Source organism: Penaeus japonicus, unplaced genomic scaffold, assembly GCF_977035675.1.
Source record: "Penaeus japonicus unplaced genomic scaffold, GWHDUDI00000001_assembly GWHDUDI00000035, whole genome shotgun sequence".
Lineage (NCBI taxonomy): Eukaryota > Metazoa > Arthropoda > Malacostraca > Decapoda > Penaeidae > Penaeus > Penaeus japonicus.
Window position 1 is genome coordinate 2,850,437 of NW_028234437.1, and position 10,000 is coordinate 2,860,436.

A 10,000-nucleotide genomic window follows, 5' to 3' on the forward strand; every position below is an offset into this window, starting at 1 on the left:
TGTTGAATGCAATAAAACCGAGGATGGAAACCTTGTTCTTAAGATAAGATCCAGAGTTAATAAGCATCTGTTGAAAGATCATGCAAAGGCATTTAAAACACATCACGCGCGTATCTCTCCGTCTCCCTCACACTATACATGTACATCTCCTTCCTAACAATTTCCATAATTATGTGTGATAGTGTCCAACATATGTGTGGACAATGAAAGCTGCATCTTTATTTTCAACCAAAGGTTAATGTAGATGGAGTCACACTTGCATTATTCCAATTGTAATAGCGTTTCTCTAAATGTTTTATCCTCTCACTAATCCCACCAAATCCAGACTTTGTAAGTAGTAAGACAATATCATGTTTCTAATTCCATCCCCTCGACTCTTGGAATCCTGCTCAATCCGTTCGTCCTTTGGGTTCATCCTCACAATTGCAAAGCCTGCAACTTTGAGCACAACAAATATACAATTTCTTGTGACTGACTTTGCGGGGTAATAAGAAAAATGGAGATCAGCGAACTGGACACGAACGAGAACAGCTGTTTATAGTTCTCTTTAATCAAATACAGTTTTAACAAAAATCCATCCAAGCAGGAAGAAGTTTTCTTCAGAATGGTAACTACTTTTTCCTCTCAACATCCCATCCTAAAATCGAAACTAACAACAACAACAACAACAATCATAAAAAAAACATTCCGCCATGACAAACACACACACAATCCACACTACCACTCACACACACACACACTACACACTCATTCACCACATACCACTACACACAACGCACACTCCACACACATGCACACTATACACACATCCATCAATCACTACTAACACACCCATCACACCCATACCCCAGTAGCATCCCTACCCAGCACCCACATCTCCCTTTCACCCACACCCACACACTCACACATACATCATCACCACCTCATTACACATCTTTTCCTTCCACCCACACTTCACTCCTATGTATGTATAAGATCATATACATAACTGATAAATGTTCCTACCCTGGCACGTAGTGGAACCATGTAGATATATCTTAAACATATATTGGGTGTTGCAGACGTACAGCAAAATGCTCCAGAGAAAGACGATAACCGCGGTCAGTTTTAAAGAGTAAAAAGAAAGACAAACAAAAGAAGACAATAAGCTAGGTAAGGGGAAAAGAAACAAGAAAAAAAATGTATAGTATGTCAGTGTTTAATATACTGGTGTAACATCTAAGTACACGTGCGCAAGTTTACATGGACATTATACTTTTCTGTGTTTTTTCCGCGATAAAGTAAAATCTTATCATTTTTAAAGACACCAAATTTCGATTACCTCCCAAAAGTATAATTACTATATATATTTCCATTAGTTTCTTTTGTTATTAGATCATTACCTCTTTATCACACGTTACCACGCATTATTCTATATCATTATATTTATCCTTTATTATCATTATAATCATTATTATTTTATCATTACCAATTATTAGTTTATGTCATTATCATTTTTAATTATTATCATCATGATCATTATTATCGATTAATAGAGAAAAAGTTATCACTATCATCATTACCATTGTCAACATTATTTTTCGTCTGTTTGCTATTATCACTCATTTTATCATTGGTATTATCATCATTTTAGATCGTGGGCATATTGAAGATGCCCAGAAATATTTCCTGTTTATCCATTATCATTATCATTCCTTAGTATCCTTATTATCATTATTATTATTATTATTATACATTATTAATTACTTATTATTATTATTATTGGTATTAAACTGTTATTATTATTATAATGAAGATGATCATTTTTATTATCCTTTATCAATGTCATTCCAGTTATCATCATGTATCATTATATTAATAACATGATTTTTTTATTATTGTTACTAATATACTTTTCTTAAGTTTACAAGTATTGTTCTTCAATATTTTTATTGATAAGAATTATTACTCATATTATCATTATCTTATCTTATTCCATCCACTATTTTCATTTTCGTTATCACATTAATTTCTACTACAATACTGCTCATTATCCTAAGCAATTCAATCTCATTTATAATGATTAAGGCATTCTCGAGGATGGAAACTGATTCATAAATGAGTGATAAATGATAATTAATCCAAATTATGATTAATAAAGCAGCGTTAAAATACGTATAAATATGCCGTGTATTCATAAGGGTAAATTTGTATTAACGTTGTAAAATATAGAAACACGCTATCAAATCTCGCTATCCCTTCTCTTCCTCTACTCCTCTCTCTCTCATATCCCTCGACCTCTCATCGTCTCACTCCTGCTCGTCACTCTCCTCTCTCCAGTCTTCTGCTCATCTCCACGTCTTTTCCTCACTCGCCTCTCTCACATCTCTCTCAACACACAAACACATAACACAAACGAGTCACACACACACACACACTACTCCACACCACACAAACACACACATACATACCACACACACAAACCACATACACAGACAACAAACACAACACACACACACACACACACAAACAAACATACATACAAAAACACACACAAATACAAATCAAACACACACACACACACACACAAACACAATCCACCCACACAAACACAAAAAACACACCCACAAACAACAAACACACACACAAGTAACTAAATACCAGATACAAGACAGAACAAAACTAAGAAACAAAAAGTAAAACCAGATTGCTTAGCTGCCAGGTGGCTCTCCACCACAGCTTCCCGCTCGAAATCTCATGGTTGGAATATTGAGTCAAGGAGCTCGGTCCATCATTCTTCGTCGCTATGGTGTTGCGGCCAGATATTTTGTCTAGCTTCTTTGGGGAACTTCTTTGGACTTGGCTCTTCAGTGACTTATCTGGAATATTCTTGATAAATCTAGGAAAAACTGCGATGATGATGATAGTAGTTATGATGAGTGCGTGGTGGATGACACTGAGAAATTAATTCTATATTTATTATATTGATTTTTTTTCTTGATGACACTGATGACAGTGATAGTGGGATAAATAATAATAATAATAATAATATTAATAATAATAAAATTAATAATACAAAGCTCGGTAATCCATCGTCCATTATGATTTGTAATAGAGATCGCGATAATAATTAGGATAAAGATGAGATATTAAAAGGATAATATATAATAATATATATTACCACAAATATATATATATTTGTTATACATATTATGGATACATATAATATGTTTTATAATATCTATATATATACTGCACATATATTATGTATACAATACATATGCATGTTTTTTCTATGTATAGGTTTGTATCATTATAGTCTATACTCATAGATTAACTAGAATATACTATATATATTATATATAAGTGGTTGTGTGTGTGTGTGTGTGTGTGTGCTGTGTGGGTGTGTGTGTGTGTGATGTCTAAGAGTCTATATCTTATATACATAATACTCCATACACGTATAGTCCACACACAATATAAATATACACACACATAATGCATATATATATAAATCTCACACATACATTACACAATACATACTACATACATATACACATACACAACCCTTCCCCAACACAGCCAACACAAACACCAACCACATCCACCTATATATAAACTTATATTTATTTATCATATGCACATGAATATGTATACAATAGACATCAATATGAATGTATACCATATATATCTATTTGACCGATTAGTTACATGACATTATAATGTCTATATATATATATATATAATACTTATATATATTTTTAATACTACCATATACACATACAATTACATATATATACATATATTCATTACCACATATATTCATATATACATAAATATATATATATATCACTCCACATGTACATACCTACATACATATCAGTCACATAACAATAAACTGTACATACACGACATACATACACCGCACACAAAGTCACACACACACACAGTATATGTGTGTCTGAGAGAGAGAGAGAAAGAGAGAGAGTATTTACGTATGTTTCCGCACACATGGATGAATGATGTTTTGGTGATTCGGGACAGTGGACTGGAGGACAGAGCAGGAGAGCTGAAGGCTCGCGGGCGTGGCGGATGGGTGTATATAAAAGCGCAGGCTGTGGGAACTCGTGCATCAGCTTTCCCTCTGACACGACGAGCGATCAATACATGAAGGTCGCTGGCCTGAGTGTCGAAGTAGTACCTGCAAGTCTATCTAAACCGCCCAACTAGCGCCTTGTATAAGCAAATATTATGGAATATATTTGCGCGTTTCTTTATAGATATATATATATACTATATATATATATATATATACAGATATATATATAATATATATATATATATATATATTATATATAAATATATATATATATATATATATATATATTTTTTTTTTTTTTTTTGTTTTTTTGTTTTTAAATCAAAGATCTTTTAGAATAAGTTATCCTTCCTTGACTAAATTAGTTGTATGGCAATTCTTTGCACAGGTTTTGCTAGCAGCTAGGTCGTGGCGTGCGTGAGCGGTGCCTCCATCAACGCCGGAATGGGCTCCTTCCTGCAGGCAACCGTCGGCACCCTCGGGCATCCTGCGCAAGGATGGCTCCAACCGATCTGTGTCTGAGTGTCATGACTTCGCTCACAGGATCGTTGCCTATCGGTCCCCTCTGGCCATCATCCTGGTAGGACGGCTCCACCCGTTCAGCTGGACGCCGCACCTATTCAACAAGGATGGTGGGCCGCGAGCAAGCGTTCCCGCTTTGGATACGTTAGCACAGGCTGGCAGCAAATCCGCGCCTTCTCAGGAATCGTGCGCACGTGACCGGGCAACCCATTTGAAACAGTTTTTTGGAGCCTATCTAGACATGGTCTCCACTAACTATCGTTCTCAGATATGATTGTGGTCCCTTCCGATCATCTGATTCCCTTGAAGAACGGCCTCTAGCCTCATTCCACCTTGGACGCTGGTTCTAACCTCTATATAGTAAGACTTCTGGTCTGGGTATCGCTTTTCCATAGCGTCCATTGCTTGTTTCTCGTTGTATGATCACCTTCTAGGCTATCCTTTCATATCATCTTTCGACTGGGGTCTAGATCAATTCCAGATTCACTGAGTCGCTCTCTTTCACCAGAGAACGATCCACCTTGAAAGGCCTCTAATGTGGCATCGATTTCTCCTCTGACGGAGTCCAAGAACATACTTTCTCTCTCCAGACAAGCTCCAGACACAGTAAATTCTTCGGCTCCAATCCCGTTCTAGCACGAAGAGGGAATCTTGCTAAACTCTTCTACTTCACAGAACAGTCTGAATTCTCTCTGTGATCTCATCTCCGAATGTGAGGAGATCTCTGCTAGAGGGTACAATGAAAAAACTCAATTTACATTCGCGCGCATATTACATGACAAAACATCTGTCAACTGCATTTTATCTCCAAGAATAAAGAAAGTCTTGATCGACAAATTCCCACTCTACCATTTATTATCGAGACCACGAATCACCTATTTCATCTTTACTTTGAGTTTACTATTATCATACTTACCCTGTTGTCTTAAGATAACAGATTGGCTTAGATTGGTAATAGAAGGTCTCATGGTGACTGTAAAAGCCATCAAAACATCTACCAGATTCAAAATTCAGTGTGACATTACATTAAAGGGACCGACGATAATGGTAACAGTAACGACGTTGATAGTTTATTACAATAATAACAGTAGGAACGATATTGATAATGTTAATAGTCATGATGATATAACGATATCATACAACATGAAAGACAATGATTGTTAATATCAATCTTAATGGATAATGATAAAAAAACAATTTATATTCAATAATGCTAATGAAGCCGATAATGATAATAATAATGAATAATGATAAGGATGAATAATGATCAATAACCAACAAGAAGGAGCACACTCCACCACCCAACAATAAAAAAAGTAATGAAGCTACTCAATGCTGACCTAATGATCTTACAATGATTCTATAAATGTTGTAATTATTCTAAGATTAGATGGATAATGATGACATAATGAAAATCAGTACGATTAAGACGCAGTAATTATGCATGAATAGTTTTACTATGTCTCATTGCTCGGTCGGCTTCAAATCCTCATCTGTCGGACCTTTTCCTCTTACAATTATTGTTTGTTGTTTCACCTTTGCAAAATAATCGAGATCGATAATGAATCCTGTTTATCATCATGAGTCCTATAAACTATCTTTTATTGTTTCATAACAAGATTACATTTTTTTTAATTATAAGTCTATATGGCTCTTTATTCTTCATAATGATTAGGTGTAAATTATAATCATAAATGCACCAAAATTTCCTTTTTCCTTTCATACTGTATAGCTAGCGTTTTCAATACAATACTTAAAAATGAATCCATATTTTGATTCAGTCTTGAAGGTTCATGATACAGGGCCAATATACATCTCTTTATATGAGTCCTATCTAACACCTATATCCTTACATGTGAAAAGCTCGCCCCCCCCCCCCATCGCTCTCTTTCTCGTCTCTGTTATGTATATTACTAGTATATATATATATATATATATTTATACATCACACTTATATATATATATGTTATATATAATTCTTATATATATATATATAGTACATATATATATACATATATACATATATTTATATAGAGAGCAGCATGAAGAGGAAAGACGAGAGAGAGGGATGAAGAGGAGAGAGAGAGTAGAGAGGAGAGAGAGAGAGAGCACGAATTCTTATAATCATATATTAGATAGATCAGATCCGTATTCTTAATATATATGTATATATTAATACTGACTATATATATATATATATATATATATATATATATATATTAATATATACACTACATACATACATACATATATATTACATAACTCTATACATACATTCACATATACACTATCAATACATATGTATACATGTGTGTGGGGTGTATGTGTTGTGGTTGTGGTATGTGTGAGTGATGATTGTGTGTGTGTGCATATAAATCGATTACTATATCTATCAACCTTCAATATCTAATTATAAATTGATTATATATACATATACAAAGATGTAATAAATAAAAGCGAAATATCTTATATGTCAATATGAATGTTCTAGATACTAGATACACACGACATATATGTTATAATATATATATATATATATATATATATATTTATATATATAAATCTATCTATATTATATATATATGGAAATATGTATATATATATATAATTATATATATATATATATATATATATATGATATATACTGTAGTGTGTGTGTGTGTGTGTGTGTGTGTGTGTGTGTGTGTGTGTGTAAATGTATACAATGTATTGATGAATAAAATGTAGATATAAGGATATACAACCACGCCATATATATGCACATAATCCATGTATTTGTGTCTTAGAGAAGATGCTGAGTATAGAATCTCTATATTTATATAACAAGAATTAGTGCAACAAAACATATATCTCTCTTTACTCTGAAAAAAAGTGCATTAGATACTGGATCATAGAACATGTAAATGTAGCCCTGCACCCGAAATCAGAGATGAGTTGGCGAGGACTAGTCTCGCCACTGATTTGCGGGTATGGGTGTGGTTCCAGGGCAGATGCTGGAGGTCGCATCGCTCCTGGGTCGAGGGGGTTATATAAGGCAATAAAAATCAAGGGGACGCAAGGATTCTATCAGGAGAACTGTCGCCGACACCCAGCGATCAAGAAATGAAGTTTCCTTAGAGGTGAGCTAGAGAAAGTGAGTCGTCAGGGATCTGGGACGAGATCTCGTGAGTTCACATATTTGATTTTCGTATGTCTGGACACCCGAGCAAAACGACATTGTCTCCAATTCCACTTTTTAAGTGCATGTATGTCCCACTTCCTCGCCAGGTTTTGTTGCTAGCAGCGGATCGTGGCGTGCGTTGGCGAGTCGGCCTCCATCAAGCCGGATGGGTCCTATCCTGTGCAGGCAACATCGGCTACCTCGGGCATCCATGCGCAAGGATGGCTCACACCGATCTTGTTCAGAATCAGGACATGAGTATCGCTCACAGAGATCGTTTGCTATCGGACCCTCTGGCATCATCCTGGAGGACGGACTCATCCACCCGTTCAGCTAGGGACGCCGCCACCTCAACATGGTGGGCCGCAGCAAGCGTTGCCGCTGGATATGTCCTTCCTGCTGGCCAGCCTCGGTCCGGAGCCTCAGGAATCGTGCGCAAGCGACGGCACTGTTGATCAATGTTCGACTTCTTCTGACTTCGCCACGACATCGCCGAACTGGGTCCCTCTCGGCATCGTCCTGAGAAGACGGCCAGCCCATCTCAGACTGGACGAGAACTCTGAGGATAGGTTGGGCCCCTCCGCTCCAAGCGCCCAATATCGTCTTGGTGACAACATCAACCGGCATGATCACCGCACATGGGGTCAGAAACATACAGTTCGAGAGAGCCCATTTCACACAAGATCGTCTCTGATGGCCCATAGTGGCAACGTTCTCTCTGACGGCCCAGAACATCCAGAAGCCAGCACCAGTAAAGTCGGGCCCCCCAATCCCGCTAGCACGAAGACGGATCGCTTAACTCTCCTTAAGAACAGTCTGAAATTCTGTGGAACACATCCGAAAATGGGAGATATGTATAAAGGAAGATTAAAGAGAAAAATCACTATTTCATCGGCACATACATGACAAACATTGTAATGTTTCTCCAAGAATAAAGAATCTTGATCGACAATAGTTCCATTAGGATTTGATTATACCTCAATTTGTTAAGATAACAGTTGGCTTAGATTGGTAATACGAGACGTATATGCCTCAAAAACAAATCTAAACAACAACATGACATTACCATACAGTACATACTTTCGAATGATACTCTACTTATAATGACTAAACATAGTTACTCCGAAACATGATATTGATGACAATGTTAATTATGATTGATTATGTCGATTATGATAATATTACCGATATCAATGACAACAATAATGCTAAAGAAGAAACATAAAATAGTGACAGTGTCAGTAATTATGATAATAGTAATGCCCAAAATGAAATAAGGATAATAATGAAAATGGTAATGATAATGATAATAATAATGATAACACTAATGATGAGGATAATAATAATAATGATGATGAGGAGAATGATAACAATAATCACAATAACAACAACACAAGAGAGCACCACCACCAACAATAAAAATAGAGAACGAAGCTGCTACTGTGAACTAATGATCTCAATGATTTATGATTTGTAATTATTCTAACATTAGCGAGAATGATGATAATGAAAATAGTGCACTCTACGAGCAAGTAATTTGTGATCGAAGATTAGTCTCATTTCTCTATGCCTCTCTTGTCTCATTCTTCATCCTCATCTTGTCATTCTTTCTTCTTACTGCAATATATTGGTTTTTTTTTTCTCGTGTTTTCCTTTTCGAGACAACCGAGATGATTACTGGATATTGTTTGGGGCCTCTCATTCACTAATAGTCCTATTCTGACTATTTTTTTTTACATAAAGGATTTATTTTTGTAAATTCTATAAGCATCTCTCTAATGGTTTCTGTATTCTATACTAATGGAAAATAGGTGCAATTATAATAATGACACATATTCTTTTTCTGATATTAGGATGTTTTCGATACAATACCTAAAGCTGAATCATATTTTGATTCAGTCTTGAAGGGTCAAGTTACGGGCTATATACATCTATATCTTTATATGTCTATCTACATCTATATTTATATGTGACGCTCCTCCTCCTCCCCTCTCTCTATGTATATATATATATATATATATATATATATATATATATATATATATATATATATATTTATACACACATATAGAAAGATAGATAGATAGATATACATATACATATACACATACATATACATACAGAGGGAAAGAGAGAGAGAGAGAGAGAGAGAGAGAGAGAGAGAGAGAGAGAGATGAATTTATATATATGAAGATAGATCGATCGATTAATCGATTCTTATATATATATATATATATAAA

At 35.3% G+C, this 10,000-nt stretch overlaps 1 non-coding gene across 1 annotated transcript in view; it reads left to right on the plus strand.

Moving 5' to 3' along the window:
• LOC122253655 (uncharacterized) overlaps positions 1 to 10,000 on the plus strand; it is a 12,456-nt gene that overhangs the window by 1,016 nt on the left and 1,440 nt on the right. The window contains exon 3 of the transcript XR_015190487.1: positions 8,020 to 8,191. This is a non-coding gene — a transcript (uncharacterized LOC122253655). The remainder of the gene's footprint in view (positions 1 to 8,019; positions 8,192 to 10,000) is intronic.